Below are 19,314 nucleotides of genomic sequence, written 5' to 3'. Positions count from 1 at the left end.
ATTGAAGGATCGTTTGACAACTGTCCATTCCCAATAACCAACTTTTCCCTCTCACTCGTTGGTGCTGATTTTGCATGACCCTCCTTCACGTACTGATTTTTCATTTTTATTCATTCCAACTAGACCATGCTTCAATGACATTGATCTTGATACAGGCATACAGCAACTAGAAAAGTCATTGGTCTCTCCTAAAATCAATGATTAAACCTTAAGTGGCACATGGATGCTATTGATGACATTTTTTTTTCTAATTTCGTTAATGTTATGTTGTATCTTCTGGTTCACCTGTATGAATATGAATAATGATATAAAGTATTTAAGTTGTTGTTGGGACTCAAATTTCGAGAAAAGAAAGTTCTAGACTAAAAAAAATTAAACTGCATCATATCATATGCAATTTAGAATTTGCTAAAAACAAATTTATATTTCAAGTCATATTTATGCTTGGTATTGTTGTACCTTTTGGTTTTGCTATAATGAGATGAGTATGTTATATGCAGGTTGAAAGTGTACGTTTATCTTTTATCTAGTATTCATAGAAATAAGAGCACTTCTCAAATATAATTTTTTATTCATTATTGTTAATCTGTACAAAACAGAATAAGGTTCATTTTTATTTATAATTTGTTAGTCAGTTCAAAACATACATTGAAATTAAATAACCAGGTTGCATAGTAATTTCTCCTCACTATGAAGCATGCTTACATCTTTTATTCTATTTTTTTTCACATTTTTAATTTTTAGGCTTGAATGAGCCTTAACGAATTCTAAATAATCATTTAAGCAAGATGCTTCAGATACCAATCTTTTTGGCTAAATTAATTGCATTATACATGAATAAGTGCTACATCACAGCAAAAAAACTCACAAGCCAAAAGAGTTGTTACAAATTTATACAACTTCATTGATTCCACTCATCCTTCAGTTTATGTCTCTTCTCTGAGAACCATTTTCAAGAGTAATCTAATCTTTCTTATAGTGGCTAAAGTGATTTCTCAAGAAACAAATCCGTAATTAAAATTCATACCACTATTGAAAATTAAAAGTTCTGGATAAGAAAAAATAAAAATCAAGAAAACTCAGAGGATTTATGAAAGTTCTTTTGCAGCAGCAACTTCCTTAGTGATACCTAACTCCTTGTATATCTTTTCTACTGGAGCACTTGCTCCAAAATGGTCAATGCCTGTGACTTTTTTCTGTTTGCTAATAATCTTCTGCCAACCAAATGTTGATCCGACTTCTATGCTAACTCTAGCCGTTACAGCAGCAGGGAGAATATTCTTTTGAGCTCAAGTCATATTTTGCATCTTCTAGCTCTTTATTCATGGTTTTAGCTCAACTCCTTCAATAGAAGTTCTTAGAAGTTGAGATTCTGCTGAGACAAGTTTCTAGTAGCATTAGCAAGACTTTTTGGAATGTATGTCTGAAAGTTAAAATCAAATGGCAAGCATGATAAATATTCCAGGCACCATTTGATTGAAGTAAGAATGTGAAATGTGAGAATGAACATGCTATTAACTGCTTCACACTATTCTATATGCTAATTATTAGTTACATAACATTTCAATGGATTACCAATTCCAGTTCCTTTGCACAGCTTCTACCTCAGTAATTAATAAAAAGAAACAATGCCCTTTTACACAAAATTAGTAAAAAGAAACAATTCCTAGCAATAGTGAACCTCAATTACCACATAAAAATCTCCATTTTTCAAACATCAAATCAAAATATATAACAAAAGAAACTTTATTTAAAAAAAATTAGAAAAGGGGGTAAGTACCTATTTGTGTTCCCTGGACCTAACAGCAAACTCTTGATCATGTGTCTCTACTTCTGAAGAGTGGCCTTGTCCACTGGTTCTTCCACTGCCCTTTCCTTCTCCTTTGCCACCGCAGTTGCCCCTCCTGATTATTACTATTTCTTTTTCAAAATTAACACAGTTAGATCAAAGTACTCACAAGCTTAATCGCAACCTCTTCATTTGTCTGAATATTAGTATCCACACAAAAATTATTAAAATAAATTAATCTGAAAAATCCTAAAAAGAGAAAGCTCACCGAGATAGATCTCTCCAAAGGATCTGCCACAGATTTTTCGACCAATACGGAACTTGTTCCCAACTAGAGGCTCCATTAAAGGTCATCCTCTTTTGATGAAAATCCTAAAAAGGTTTGGAAAATTTGATAAAAAAAAAAACAACATACGAGCAACAGAGTTTGAGCCATGACTTGAAGAAGGAGGTCATATAGTCGTTTTGGAAGAAGGCAAAGGACAGTGGATAGAGAAAGAAGCATAGGGACATCGTGAAGAAAAAGAGGGCAGACGAAAAGGGAGTAGAAGAAGAAAAGGAGGTTCATCGTGATGTGAAACAATTACACTCCCCTAATTAACCTAAACTTTAGACAATGCCCGTGTCGTCAGTACCGGTAGCAGACAATGTCTGCGCGTGTTGTCACGCAAAGCAATGTGTCACGTAATGAGCTACACGGCGCAATGCCTTCACCTGAGGAAAAAATTTCACTTCCTCATGCTAGCATTTAAAGTAAACACCCAACTCGGTCCCTATCTATTTCAAATTAGGACAAGGCAATCCCTCACCAAAAAAGTAACCCATGTCGGTCCCTGTCTATGCATAAAATAACTCATTACGCCCCCTCCCGTGTATCCCCCGTCCATAGTTGACGAAAAAGTTTGATGTGACACTTACCGGTGCTAATTTGGCAGTTAGTCCAGAGTTAAGTGCCAACCTGGATTAGGGTAAATGGGCAAGGGTCGATTAGTCCCCCTGTCACATTCAAAAACGACGCCATTGCTAGGTTAAGAAGGAGCAAACGTCATTCTCACCCTGATAACTCCCAATCCCTAACTCATATTTATAGAATAACCAAAACCCCTCAACCTTCTTCGCGTGATAGGACAGAGCATGGTGGAAGTAGCAAGTGTTGGTGCTAATAAGGGTGCTGACAAGGCTGCCAGGAAGGACTCAGAGGACTGCTCTAACTCCGCACTTGACGGAGTCACTGACGTCATACAGTGGAGGCAGCTTGTGTCGGCATTCAGGTTAGTAACGAATTTGGGTATGTAAAACATTATTGTAATCCAATCTCTGTTCCTAAATTGCATGTTGGTGTTGCAGTGTTGAAGAGGTTGAAATGGGTTGCTTGGTTGTTTATTTTTAAAAATGTTGTAGATGTGAATGGATTTTGAAGTTTTTTAATTAATTTGTTAAATAGTTAATGTTAATTGTCAGTAGTTTAGATGATTGGCACAGTGAGATAAACTGTCATAAATTAGATTTTGATTAGTAAAAATAATTTTCAGATGGATGAGTTTGAAGTAGTTCCTGTTTTTTGTCATGGAGGAAATTTTAAGAGGAATGCAGAGGGCAAATTAGAATATGTTGATGAAAAAGTCAAGAAGTGGCCACCTTTAGACATTGATTTGGTGAACTTCTTTGATTTTGAAACGTTACTGAAGGAGTTGGGTTACATAGAATACAAGACGATGTTTTGGTTTGAAAGCATGGCACCTAACTTGGAATTTGGCTTAATGTTATGAGGGGTGATACTAAGATAAATGACATGAGGAATAACAAGCTTAAAAACAAGGGGACAAATGATATTTATATCTACTTTGATCACCCGGTTAATGTACCAGAAGTTGTGGATGAGGAGATGCAAACTGAGAAGGTTATTATGAGTGACTCATCTTCCTCAGGTGATGGGTATGAAACAACTGAGGATGAGCCATATAAGCCACCTCCTCCGAAATATGAAGAGACTCATAGCAGTGACGATAGTGAGGTACAGAAAAGGAATGAGAGATTGAAGAAAAAGAAGAAAAAAATGGTGTCACCAAGGAAGAGATCTAGTCAGGGTCCAGCTGGGGAGGTGAAGAGTGGTCCAGCTGGTGAGGTGAAGGATGGACCAAATGGTGAGGTGAAGTCTAGCCCAAATAGGAAATTAAGCAAGGGTGGCCCAAAAAATAGGTATAAGCTTGGACCAAGTAAAGGTGGTCCATGTTATTCTCCAAAGATAGCCAAGAAATGGGCTTCCAAGAGGTATTCAGGTGAGAGGAGGAAACATATTCTAAGAGATGGAAAAACTGGGGCAGAAGGTGCAGTAGTTGATAGGCCTGAAGCAGGTGGTGGTGTGAAGGCTAGAGATGGACTAGTTGGGAATACAATGGCATCAAATTCTGATATTGTTGGGGAAGAGCTATACTCAGATTATGACAAGCCTTATAAATATGAGAGTGAGGTATTTAACAGCCCAGTATCTGATGATGATGAAAATAAGACTGCATTTGATGCTTTCAACGAGGAGACAAAATATGGGAAAGTTGAATTTAAGGTGGGGCAAACATTCATCACAATGAAAAGTTTTAAGAATGCACTAAAGGACTACTTTGTGTATGAAAGGAAGGATGTGATGTATCTAAAGAATGAAAAGAAGAGGGTGAGGGCTGCATATGTAGGAGAAAACTGTCTTTGGTTGATTCTGACCTCTTGGAACAGTACTGGAGGTGTTATCAGGTGAAGACACTGGTTAATGAGCACAACTGTGCTAGAGATTTTGGCAGTAATCTAACTAACAGAGAATGGGTGACATCAAAGTTGGTGAAGAGGCTATTGACTCAGCCTGAGTTAAAGCCTAAATAGGCTAGGGAGTATATGATTGAGGAGTACAATGTACATCTTAATGAGAAAATGATAAGCAGGGGACTGAAGGTTGCCAGAGAGATAGTTATAGGCAACGAACAAGCTCAGTATGGAAAGCTCTGCGACTATCTGATAAAACTACACAGGAGTAATCTAGGTAGCACAGCTATGATTGATTCATACCTCAGCCAGAGTCGCTGCCACTGTTCGACAAATTGCATATAACTTTGGATGCATGTAAAAGGGGGTTTAAAGATGGGTGCAGGCCTCTAATCGGTTTGGACGGGTGCTTACTCAAAGGTAGGGGTGTTCAAAACCGAGCCAAACTAAACAAAACCGACTAACCGAATCAAACAAACCGAAAACCGAACAAGCCGAAAACCGAACAAACCGAAAAATTGATATTTTGCTATTTTTTCTGCGGTTCGGTTTGGTTTTCAGTTTTAATAATGAAAGCTCGAACCAAACCGAACCGAACTGGTAACTTAAAAAACCCTAAATATAAAACCCCTCAACCCCCAAGTAGCTGCCACTCCCAATCTCCCACACTCAGCAACCCTAGTCTCCACTCCCCAACTCTCTCCACTCTCCACTCTCCCCTCGAGTCTTCGACCATTCTACGGCACCGAAAACTCTTCCTCCCACCGTCCACAGAGCCGTTGTCCTCTCAGCCATTGACGTTGCCAATTAGCACCCTCTCGGACTCTCGGTGTCCCTTCCTCGTCAGTCTTCGCGCTTCCCTCTTCTCGCTTCTCGGTGCGGTCCTTCCTCTTTCGACCTTCCTCATCGTGCTTCCCTCACCTTGGTTGGGCTCTGTCTCTTCCTCACTTCCTTGTCGTCCTCCATGCCCAGCAGTCGCATCTCCTCGCCGCATCTCCTCCAAGCACCAGGAGCTGCGTCGTCCTCCACGAGCATCATTCTTCGTTTCTTTCAGTACTTGAGAGAAGTCACCAACATTTGATTCCATTCAATTCACCCTTCACAAACCCTAATTTTCTACCAGGTAAGTTCCACTTAGTTTTCTTTTTTTTCCCTTTCAGCATGCTCTTCTAATATCGAACCCTGGGGTTTATCACACAGAATTTGACGATTTGATTCATGCTGCGTTGAAGAAATCATGTAATTTGGCTTTTAGTATTTTTTCTGTTAAAATAATTATTTGATTGGTTGTTTATTATATATCATGCTAATTATGAATGGGATTATGCCATGTTTGATCATTGTATTTTGTGTAGATTGTATAACAAAGAAAATTTTATGGCTTCGATGGTTATGCACTCATGCCTGTGATTTTGGTAATTTGACCTGAAGCATTAGTTCAAATAATTTAGTTGAAATAAAAGGCAAAAATTTACCTTTGTTACTTTTGAAGCAAAAATTTGCTGGAAGTTCCATGTAATTTGTGAATCTGTGAATAGTATAATTGTGTGTTTATGATTCTGGTTTTAGCTATGTTTGTCTTTGTTTGTGTCTCTCTACTTGTGAAATTGTGATGTTATGACATGCCTTTTTATTTGGCTAATTTTTCTTTTTTTACCTTTTAAATAGTATTAACTTCCTGATTTGATTAGTTTTGTTTATTCTAGTTTTAGTTTTATATGAGCTTGCTTAAATTTAATATTTTTTGTATTGAGCACTAGAATTCTTTTCTGATTGAATGTGCTAACTAAATTTGAAGGTGCATTTGAAAGGAGATATTATTAGTTTAAATTTATTTTGCATTCTATTTCATCTGCATTATCACTATTATAAATAATTCTATTTCATGTATTGTTGATTTTTTTAAATTGTTAATAATTTTATTTTGTTTGAATTTTTGCTTCTGTTTAAATCATTTTTGTTCTATGTTTAGTGTATTTTTAAAATTGCTGGTTGTTGTTGATTGTGGTATTTGTTTATGCAGTTTGTTCACAGCTTCGCCATCGTCTCCGCCTCTGGCCTGCCTCTGTTCCGCCGTTGTCATAGATTTTAATATATGTTTTGATTTTTGATTGATGAAATTGTTATGGTTTGAATTCTGTTAATGTGAAATTAGGATTAGGATTAGGTTTAGGGTTTGAATTCTGTAATTGATTTGGATTGAGTTATATTCTTGCTCTGAAATTGAGGTTAGGATTTGTGAAATTGAGACATTTTAGGGTTTGGTCTTTGTTAATGTAAATTATTTTTTTCATTTTTTTGTTTATTTAAATCTTTTTGAATAATTAAAAAACCGAACAAACCGAACCAAACCAAATCGATTTTAATTGGTTTGGTTTGGTTCGGATGGTCTTGACAAAAAAACCGAACCAAACCGAACTACAATCTTAATAAACGATCGGATCGGATGGCTTTTTCCTAAATAACCGAACAAAACCGCACCGCGAACACCCCTACTCAAAGGGTACTATGGTGGACAGCTATTATCTGTAGTGGGACAAGATGCCAACAACCACTTTTTTATCATTGCGTATGCTGTGGTTCCGAACGAATGTAAAGACACTTGGGGCTGGTTTTTGTCAATACTAAAGCAGGATCTAAGGGATTGCACTGAGTCGGGACTGAATTTTATCTCCGATCAATAAAAGGTCAACTCTAAACCCTACTAATTAGTTGCTTGTGTTGAATACTTATGTATGATGTACTTTATTTTGTATCATAGACTCGTACTAATCTGCTATGGATTTGATCATAATTATATATAATTCTGCGCTCTGCTTTAGTTGGTTACTATGTTCCATTGAGATAAATTTTTTTTTATTTTTCAGTTTATTAGTTGATGAATTAATTTTTATGTTAGCTAAGACTCTGTTTCATTCATCATCAATTGATAATTAAATATGTTGTATGGCAGCTCCCTGATTAGATATTGTATTTAATTTGAGTTACTTTAATTTGAGTCTTAGCATTTGAAGTGTGGATCATTGCTAATTAGAATTTTCTAATCATATCATGTCCTTGGACTGATACAGGGGTTGGCATTGGCCTTGAAGGAGACATTTCCGAGAACTCACCACAGGAATTGTGTACTACATATCTGGAGGAACTTCATCAAGCAGTTCAAAGATGAAGAGATGAAGCAATTGGTTTAGGAATGTGCAAGGTGCACCACACACACCGAATTAGTTGCTGCGATGGAGAAGCTAAAGCGAGTAAGTGCACCAGTATGGGAGTATATGCAAAAATTTGAGCCGGCTGTATGGTGTAAGGCGTACTTTAGTCATGGGCCGAAAGTGGACAACATAACTAATAATATGTGCGAAGTATAGAATGCAAAGATTGTGGAGCATAGGAAAAAGCCTATTCTAACCATGTGTGAAGGGCTGCGGTGCTACATAATGAGAAAGATGACAACGCACAAGAAGAAGTTGGAGGCCCACATTGGACCACTTGCACCAGTCCAACATAAGAAGTTGGATCAATTTATCAAGCCTAAGAGTTACAAATGGAGAGCTATATGGGCTGGTAATTCGGAAAGAGTCCTCTTTGAGGTTCATTCCCAAAACCATAAAGTGGGTGTGAATCTTCACAAGAGGACATGTACATGTAATGTATGGCAGTTGACTGGTAAGTCTGGTTATATAGTTATTGGATAATTATTTAGTTGTTATAATTTTTGGTTTATCACTCTATGTCCATTGTCTTTTTTTGATTATGCATCAATTTGTTATTGTACATAGGAATGCCTTGTAGACATGCCGTTGTAGCACTAGCTAAAATGGGTCTTAAGGCTGAGAATTTTGTGCATAAGTGGCTAACCATGGAAGCCATCAGAGCAACTTATTCACATTGCATTAAACCAGTCAACAGTGAAGAGTACTGTACACCTACCAATGCACCAAGGCCACTGCCTCCCACTATCAAGAGAGCTGCTCATAGACCTAAGATGAAGAGAAGAGCCGATCCAGTTGAAAGAGAGATGAACACCACCAAGGCGAAGAAGACATTCGTTGTTACTTGCTCTAAGTATGGCCAAACGGGCCATTACTACAAGACATGTCCGAGTGCAGCACAAGATCCCAACTGGAAGCCTATGACTAAAAAGGAGAGACGAGCACAGAAGAAGACAACAACTCACAAATCATCAACTGATCCAGCAACAAGCATTGATCCAACAACAAACATTGCTCCAACCCCAAACACTGATCAGGTACAATGTGTTAACTTTATGAATTGACTTGCCCTAATCCATAACTTCTTTACTCTATGTTTGAGAATTGAGGTACAATGGCTGTGTTATGTACTGATTAGGTTTATATGTTGCTTGCTTGAGAATGGTTGTGTTTGATAATTGTCTTTTGTTGCTTGCTTTCTATTATATATTGAATTTTGTCACAGATCAAAGCCATAAAAGCTAAGAAGAAACTACCCAAAAATCAAAGAGAAAAAATTTCAGTTTCGCAATCTGCACCACCAGCTGAGAAGGTACTTTTTTTCCTGTTGTTTAAAAAAAACAAAACCTGTTTCATCCAAGAAATTATTATATCTCAATCCCTTACAGTTTTCATTCATATAACTGTTAAACCTACATTGTTACAGGCTGCAGGAGAAAACTTATGACAACCCTACAACATCTAGGGAGAAGCAGTAGATTGTTAGGCCTCCAGCTCTATGTTTCGTGCCTCCACCCATACCAGCACTGGGGCCAACCTTATGGTTCAAATTTCAACCTTCCCAAGCGCCAAACCTGATGCCCACAACTCACAGCTCCAATCAAATGACTCAATAGTTGAGAAGACTACTCCAGGAACCAGTCATGATGCGATTTCTGAAGAGACGATGGCAGCTGCAAATTCAACTATTGCATCACGACTTTTGAAATTTGTGCCAACACCCGGCTACAGGCCTCTAGGACTCAGGCCTCCTAAGCAGGGGTGACACTTATAATAGGGATTTAGATATGTGATACTGAGATATGTGATGATGTTATTTTGGTATTTTGAGACTTTAGTTTGAAGGATACAATTATGTCAACAAATGTCTTGCGTTCTTTTGGTATTTACAAATGTGTAAGTTTAGATTAGGGCCATGTTGCCTCTGCAATGATACTATCACTGTGAACATATGAATTACATGTTTCTTGACAATATGAATATAATGGTATGAATTGCTATGCTTTACAAGGTTTACTTCAATCTATGTTACATGCACAAATATTTGCTGCTTTAATTTGCATTAAGTTCAGGTAACAAACTTTAAACAGTCATTATAATAATTCATCTTCATATAACTTACATCCACAATGTTTACATATCCAATCTCATATTGCCACACAGTTCTTATATACTCTAAAATTATTCATTAGGTTGGATACATAGTTGTCCTAAATAAACAGGCAACCATAACCCCAATCAAAAATACAAAAATACTACAACCTAACCTCAAGCATCTACTTTCACCCATTTTTTTCCTGCTCTTTCCCAATTGATTTTCTAATCCAATCAACCTAATTTCTAGCTCTTCCATTTTGTCATCCACGGCATCACTAAGGTCTTCAAATCAATGCTGGTTCTGCGGCAATACTCCCTTTGATGTTGTCTTCGAAACATGCTCATTAAAGGAAGAAACATAATCATCTAGCCATACAAAAAACGAGCAACATCCTTCTGCAGTCTACATATAGACAAATTCAAAAAGGTTAAAACCATGAACAGACTTAGAACTAAGTATAGAATCGAACACATTCAACACAAAATTTTCCTTGTACATACCTTGAATTTAGGGCAACGTAAGAATAACCTATCCGGATTACTTTTGGTCCCAGACATGAACAGAACAGCATAAGACCCGCAACAGCATTTTGGGGAGACCCATCTCTTCTTCCTTCTACCTACAATACTCTCATTAGAGTTCATGCTATAACTCCAACTATCACCAGCTCGCAGGTTGGAGGATGCGCAACGTTCTCCACTTCCAACCATGGTCCCCTAGGGTTTCTTTATTGTTTAGACTATGAATACTTTGTGCAGAGGTTGGGGTACGAAAAGATGAAGTAAACGTTTGCTCCTTCTTAACCTAGCAACGGCATCGTTTTTGAATGTGACAGAGAGACAAATCGACCCCTGTCCATTTATCCTAATCCAGGTTGGCACTTAACTCTAGACTAACTGCCAGATCAGCGCCGGTAAGTGTCACATCAAACTTTTTCGTCAACTATGGACGGAAAATACACGGGAGGGGGCGCGATAAGTTATTTTATATATAAACAAAGACCGCGCGTGGGTTACTTTTTTGGTAAAGAATCACCTTGTCCTAATTTGAAATGAACAGCTAGGACCGGATTGGGTGTTTACTCTTAGCATTTACCTTGTTTCAAATACAATTATCATCATTATTCTTGTATTATCAATAATATCATTAATCAAAATTCCATTTGTAAGTCATTGATTCGCTTTTTGCTCTCCAAACACCAATCACTCTGCCAATGCACTATACTAAATCCAAATTAACAAAAAAAGAAAAAAATACAGTAATAATTATTTATAAAACAAAAAAGTATAAACAAAGAATAACAATTTCACTAAACCAAAACTTGGAGCATTTAACGAGTGATGGCAAAGTCGCATAATATACCATATCACCTCAGTTGAAATTCTTGATGTGAATTACCAACTACGTATTCAGCTGAGGTTCCCAAAATCTTGGAAGCTATTTGAATTAGTTACAGCAATAGTAGCAGATTTTGACTTGTGTCATGAAGATCCCAAAGCATCTAGGAAGAACTTTTTGTTAGGGATAATACCATCTTTATCTATATGCTTTAGCAATTTATGCAGAAGCTCCTTCAAGTTGGCTTTAGTGTAAGCCCTATAGAGAAGCTTATATGTTGAAGCATCAGGAAACACTTGTAAAGTAATTGCCCTCTCCAACAAAGAATCTGCTTCCAACGGTAAACCGTTTATGCAGTAAATATCAAGCATAGCACTTAGGGTTGATGTTTTTATCTGAGCTTTTGACTCAATTAGCCTTTCAAATAAATCTCTAGCTTTGGAAATGCAACCACAGTATCCATACATGTAGATGAGACTCTCGTGAGTGATAAAACTCGGTTTATAACCCATGTCAATCATTTTTTTGAAAACATTTTCTGCTTTCTCCTTCAGTCGTGCCTTCCCATAGTTCAGAATCATGGAATTAAATGTAGGCAGCGTTGGTTTCTCCTTGGACCTCAGTAAACTCTTGAATACTTGTTCCATCTTATCGAACTCCTGCTTCTTCCCGTATGCATCAATGAGCAAATTAAAGGTAATCAAGTCAGGCTTACACTTATGGTTTTTCATTCGAGCAAGCACCGATTCCATTTCGCAGATCATTCCATTCTTTCCAAAAGCATCCATGACACTATTAAACGTGTAGATGTCAGGAGAAATGATACTCTCATCAAGATCTCCAAACAAAGAATTTACCTGATTCGCATTGCGAGCTTGCGCAAAAGCTCTCAAGAGAATGTTATAAGTAACAATGTTGGGCTTACAATGCTCCATCTCCTTCATCTTCTCAAAGTAGTTAAGAGCTTTGCCCAATGCCTTTGCCTTGTTCCGGGAATGAAGGTGAGCCGTGATAAGAGCATTATACACAGAAGTATCAGGGCGACACCCAGAATTACGCATCTCTGAGAAAAGCCACATAGCCATCCTCGTTTGGCCTTTCTTTCCCATAATTGATATGAGCTTCGAGTAAACCCCATTATCAGCAACATACCACCGTTGTTTCTGCATCCACCTGAAAATCTAAATCCCAAATTCAGTACTTAATAGTTAATATAAACATTCAAGAAACTAAGGTTTACCAAGCTCTTCGAAGAGCAAGAAGCAATGCTCGGTTCTAAGGTGCTTGACGTGATTGTTCAGTGTCTTGAGGAGAGGCTCTTTATCGGCAGTTATTTTTTTGGTCAATAAACGAACCAGCTCTTGTCTCTCTTCCAATTGATCCGTGCTATTCTTCTGCTTATTACTCTTTGGGCGAGTTGAAATAGGGCCGCATGAGATTCGAACGGGTGGTATAGTCAAGCTTGGGTAGTTTGTAGTTGTACTGTATTTGGCTAATGAAGAAGATAGAGCAGACATGGGAGCGAAGTGAAGTTGCAGAGACTCGAATAACATTTCATTCACTTTATAGTTTCATAGAGAGGTTCTTTATGGCCTTTGATTTCTCCTTTCTCCCTTTGGGCTTGGTTAGTATTTTTTAGCGAGTGGAATTATCCACTTGTTGAAGGACTACCTATGATACAATCTACCGGAAATCAATCATATTTTATAGGAAAATTAATATACATATAACGTGTGTGTATATACATGTATAAAATTAATTCATCGAATTCACATGCAGCTAATGAGAGAGTGCTAGAAGGTGGCAAAAATGGCAAAACAAAGTTGCTGCGATGATGACTAACGTGCATAGTTATTAGATCTGATAACCGAACCGGTCAGATAAAGTATTCTGTATATTCAACTTAGAGAGTTAAACATCCTATCAAATTACATAAAGCACACTACAATTGATAGCACAAATAAAAGACAGAGATGAATGAGCACATCAGTGCAGAGCACTAGTACATGCATCCTTCTCCATATATCAAATATTTCAAAACAACGAAGAAACAATGAGCCAAGCACTGCCGAAAAGAGAAAATGTGAATTCAATCTTGACACTCCAAATGAATAATTGAATTTGAACATCAATAACTAAAAAGCATTGAACTGAAATAAGCATTTAGCAGTTAATCTTGAAACTAAAAACCAAGGTTCTAAAAACCGAATCAGTCATCGAACTGTTCTAATTGCTGGTTTACTAATTTATTGGTTCATTGATTTAATCGGTTCAGCCGTGGTTCAATCGAAATAATCGTTTTATAATAAAATAACAAATAAAATATAAATAAACATACTAAAACATAATTATAGTCTAATAAAAACTTAAAAATATCATCTAAATTAAAAGTATTACATTAACCACAATGTTATTATCTCATCCAGATAAAAATTCAAAAGTCAAATAACCAAAAAAAATAACAAAACATAAAATGTCAATATCAAAGTTAGTCATCAATAGTCAAAATCCGCAAAAATTTGTTGTAGATTTGGTATCCTCCGTAGGTAAAAATTACAAGCAACCCAATAACAAAAAATAAGGACAATCTCAATCGCAAGGATCACAACAGCAACAATTTAACAAATTAATAATAACAAGACACGAATAGAAAATCCAACAATCCAACATCAATTTAGCAAATTAACAATTCGATAAGAATACAGCAACCTAATCTCTACACAACAACAATAATTTAACAAATTAACAAGAACAATACCTGAATACAAAATCCAGCAAATTAAAATGCAACAGCCCAACAATTTAGTAAATAAACAACAGAACAAGTTCAAAAACAGAAAATCACGGTAAAAAAATTAAAGACAACAGAACAACAACAGCTTAACAGAGTTAAGAGCATGATCAACAATCCTAAACCACAGTAATAACAACAATAATTGAAGAAGAAAAATCACATATTAACAATCATAAACCAATTAAAACCACAATTACAGGAAAAATTAAAAAATACCTTCTAGAGTACAGAAGTAAGGGAGCACGACGGAGGGCTGGACGCGGCAGAACTGGAGAAGGAGTGGCATGGACTGGCAGAACTAGAGAAGAGGTGGCCAGGACCCCGCGGAACTAGAGCCGAGGAAGGGTGGAGCGCGGCAGAACTGGAGCAGAGAAGGGCTAGAGGGCGGTGGAACAGAGCCTGCGCGGTGGAAACATGACTGCGCGTCGGAGGAACGACTCGAGACGAGTTGCAGTGGGGACGGCGGCTTCGAGCAGTTGCGACGGCGGCGGTGACGCGATGGTGACACGGCAGTGGCTGAACGGAGCAAGTAATGGGATTTTTCTTTTGCTGAGGGAGTGAGGGAGTGAGGGAGGAAAACTCGAGAAGGAAGAAGGAGATGCTGACTGCTACTGAGCATAGGGGATTAGGTTTACGTTTTTGTTCTTTTTTTTAATGAATGAAACAGCGTATGAGAAAAACCGGCCAGCTCCTGGTTCGGTTCGACCAGCAAGGTCCTGGTTCGATTGGACCAGATGGTTTTGGAACGGTTCAGCGGTCCAATTAAAGTTTTTGAAATTAGCGGTTATATTTACTAGGTGAGACACTATGCATTTTCATTTAACTGGTCCAACCGACTAGTTCGAATCGGTTTCTATAACCTTGCTAGAAATACAACAAAATGAATCCAACTAAAAAACACACGAATAATAATATGATAATGAATTGATACTGAGGCTGCAAGCAATGAACTAATTATCTAATTCTAATCAATAATAACTAATTACATCAATTAAACAAATTATCTAAACCTACATCAAAATTTAAAACTGAAAAATTAAAAAAGTTCGGTATAGAAAATTTATTAAATAAAAACTGAAAACAAAAAAGCAACTCAATAAAAAAGTGAAGTCAGTAAACTCACCCACATTACAGAATCAGAAGCAAAAAAACAACGACGGAAAAATCACGAGAAGACAGAAGAGGAAGTAGACGCACGGAGGAAGCACAGGCAAACTAAGGCAACGATGTGGAAACGAGGCAGAGACAGGCCAGGCACGACAAAGCCAAGGCAACCGGGACCACACAGACGAAAGAGGTAGACATGACTATGTGAGCCGTTGTGAGAGTGAACACCTGAACTAGGGAAGAGACATATTGAGGTTGGAGCTGAGACTTGGTCACGATGAGGAAATGGGAATAGAGACATTACACAAACGACGCTTTTTTGAATCATAGCCTATATACTTTGAGAAGTACGATCCACATGACCAAAATTTCAGTAGACTATCAAACCAAGACAATGCAAAATGTCTTGTATCTCCTTTTATTTTAAATAGGAAAATGTTACTTATACAATAAAATTCAACTTTTATTCAGTTTTTAAATATAATATTTTATTATTTTAATTTTTTAATTAATCATATTTCTTATTTTTAAGGAATCATTCTTATTTTAAATACCTATTACCATAAAATTTGTAACCACTTGTAATACATTAATTTTTTACAAACTAAATCATAAAATTTGTAACAACTTTTTGTGTACTAATTTTTAAAAAAGCAGTGAAGTTTTCAAAATCAATTAAACTTACTTTAATTATTTTTTTATTTAAAACATTCAAAATTCATGTCAAAAACACATCTAAAATTAAATAAACAATATAAATCCATTTAAAATTATGTAGTACCACATCTAAATTATTCTCATTGTAGTTCTAAATTACATATTGAACATAGAAAAAATTAAATTCAAATACACATCCAAAATGATAAGAATACACTCTAAATATTTTATCAACACATCCAAAATTTATGTAAAAAAAACTTATACATGTACATAAGAACATAATGAATAATATAAACACATACAAAATTAGGTTAACATTACAACTCCCAAATCAAACATATGAGTGCAAAAAAAATTATACTCACAAATACATTTAAATAAAAAAAAAAACACAGACACTTTTAATATTATACATAAATTTTAAAAAATAGAACTTTTTATTAAGAAAAAAAGGATAACATATCTTTATGAATGAACTCAACCAAATTTTTTTTAAAATTTTGCAAGTAGAAATACCAGAGACAGAAGGAGTGCGACGTGGGAGAAGAGACAGGAGAAGGCGCGGGAGAAGGGAGCGGTTGTGCGTGGCACGAGGGAGGAGCCTATCAATGGAGAAGGTGCGGGGGTGTGCGCAAGGGAAGTGCACGTTGCGGGGAGGAGCGCATCGTTGAAGGAAGAGATCGTCGTAGAGGAGTGCGCAACGCGGGAGGAGACGAAAGCGGCTACAAATGAGGAGGGGGAGGCGCTGCAGCTCCGGATCTCTACGGAGCGAAGATTTTACTAGTGATTTAAGATGGTTTAAGATTTATTTTAGAATTTTAAATTCGAAATTTTAAATTCTAACTAATTTGATTTTTGGATGTGTATTTAAATTGTAATATATTAATAATTAAATATATTAAATCTGAAACAGAAATTTAAAATTAAAATTGAAATTTTAAATTTTAATTTTATTTAATTTGTATTTTAAATGTGTATTTAATTTTAAAAATACACTAAATTTATTTATAATTTTTAGATGCATTTATTTTATTTTTTTAAAATTATTGTAATAAAAAACTGAATATTATACAAATTTTAAAGAATAGCTAGTTGAATTATTTTAAATAATAACAATTATAGTATAAAATAAAACAATTGTTACTATATTTTATGTGGCATGACACAGCATTAGAGAAAACTTAAAAAAAAAGGAGTGAGTAGTACATGTGTTGGTTTGGACTTATATTTTTAATGGAAAAAACATTTTTTTTAAATAAAGCAATATTTTTTTAAAAAAAGTATTTTAAATAAAAAATTATTTATTTTTCTAAAAGTCAATAATATTTTATTTTTAAAAAATATAAATAAATTTTTGAAAAGAAAAACTTATCCAAATAAATAAATTTTTTTCATAAACTTTTTAAAAAAAAATAATATTTCCATAAATAAATCCAAACTTATGTATAGTACGACAATAATCTTTCTATAAATAAATATATCTATCTATTTATCTATTTTATCTATATAAAAATTAATAGTCATATTTGTTTTGTAATTAAAAAATGATATCTCTTCTACTTATTTTATTGTCACATAATTTTTTTTGTCAAGTTGTAGTTTTTATAGAATTTTAAATTTATTTTTTTATTATTCTTCTTCATCTAATGACATTAACCAGCGTATCTCCTAATTAACAATAAGTTTAATACTAAATTTATTTTGTAAGAAAAAAATGGTCATACTATTTATTTTTCATTAACTAATTCTATTTAATAAAACATTACTCTATTCTTATATATTTTATATTATAGATCAAATAATCTATATATTATATTTTTTATAAATTTTAAATTTTTAAGATGAAATTATAAATTGTGAAGTTAATTAATATACAATGATATTAAGAGAAATTGTTACAAAAATATTTGGATTTATCAAAACCAAATAAAAAAAGATCGACTCTTTTTTCTTATACTTTATCAAAAATTCTACTTAAACAAATACTTATATATATACTAGATTGGCAGAGCTAAATTTAATTATACTACAAAATTTAGTATGATATAATTTTTTGTTTAAGAATTAAAAATGCTACTTAAGCAAATACTTCAATATATATAAAGTGTTGATTGATCGAATTAGTTTTCGTTATATTATTATCAGTATTTAACGCCACCTCCACGGTAGATCTTTCTCGAAATACGAGCATCGCGGCATAAATGCCAAGTCGGGGCGTTTAGCGCCAGCCTCATAGTGACCCTTTCTTAATTTTCCTGTCCCACGGTGCTAAACATCAGATAGCAGCGTTTAGTGCTAGGGCACTCAAAGAAAATCTCCTCCAGAGTATGCTGAACTCCCTTCTGATCACACATGTTCTTGTTTTAAACACTTTGTATGACCAAAACACACGTAAATAAAGGAAAACCATAAATAAATATAATAATATAATTAAAACTAAAATGAATGTAAAATCAGAGGATACTAAAGATTGGGTAACCTCCCAATAAACGCTTTTTTAACATCACTAGTTTGACAGTCAACTCTGCTAAGTCAGCAGATGAGCAGACCTCTGGCGATCAACCTCGCCTCTAAGATAGTGTTTTGGCCTCTGGCCATTGACAGTGAACCTCCTATCAGAGTTTTCTTCCTGGAGCTCCACATGACCATAAGATGACACTCGAGTTACTACAAAATGTCCTAACCACTAGGACTTCAGCTTCTCAGAAAAGAGCTTGAGCCTTAAATTGAACAATAAGACTTTTTGGTCCTGCTCAAATGCTCTTGTGGCTATCTTCTTATCATGTCACACCTTTGTCTTCTCTTTATAGAGCTTGGCATTCTCATGTGCAGAGTTTTTGAATTCATCAAGCTGTTTGTTGGACAGAGAGCTTCCTTGGCAGTTTTGGACTGCCTGGCATTTAGCGCCACTAGTGTACATCCTGAGCATACTTTATGAAACTCATGGTGTTAAATGCCGAGTTGTGGCATGGTGCACGAAATTGCAATCACACTTTTGCAACTTCGCACAACTAACCAGCAAGTGTACTGGGTCGTCCAAGTAATAAACCTTACGCGAGTAAGGGTTGATCCCACAGAGATTGTTGGTATGAAGCAAGCTATGGTCACCTTGTAAATCTCAGTCAGGCAAACTCAAATGGGTATGGTGATATACGAATAAAACATAAAGATAAAGATAGAGATACTTATGTAATTCATTGGTAGGAATTTCAGATAAGCGTATGAAGATGCTTTCCCTTCTGTCTCTCTGCTTTCCTACTGTCTTCATCCAATCCTTCTTACTCCTTTCCATGGCAAGCTTAAGCAAGGGTTTCACCGTTGTCAGTGGCTACCTCCCATCCTCTCAGTGGAAATGTTCAACACACCCTGTCACGGCACGGCTATCCATCTGTCGGTTCTCAATCAGGCCGGAATAGAATCCAGTGATTCTTTTGCGTCTGTCACTAACGCCCCGCCCTCAGGAGTTTAAAGCACGTCACAGTCATTCAATCATTGAATCCTACTCAGAATACCACAGACAAAGTTAGACCTTCCAGATTCTCTTGAATGCCGCCATCAGTTCTAG

The 19,314-nt window shown here is 35.8% G+C and overlaps 1 pseudogene; it reads right to left on the bottom strand.

The window, feature by feature from the left end:
• Window positions 1-11,104: 11,104 nt before the first annotated feature.
• On the bottom strand, window positions 11,105-14,881 carry LOC107489101 (pentatricopeptide repeat-containing protein At4g39620, chloroplastic-like; annotated as a pseudogene).
• Between the last annotated feature and the right edge of the window lie 4,433 nt (window positions 14,882-19,314).

Source organism: Arachis duranensis, chromosome 5 (assembly GCF_000817695.3).
Source record: "Arachis duranensis cultivar V14167 chromosome 5, aradu.V14167.gnm2.J7QH, whole genome shotgun sequence".
Taxonomy (NCBI): Eukaryota; Viridiplantae; Streptophyta; class Magnoliopsida; order Fabales; family Fabaceae; genus Arachis; species Arachis duranensis.
Note: the sequence above shows the minus strand (reverse complement) of the source record. Positions and strands in the feature narration are given on the sequence as shown.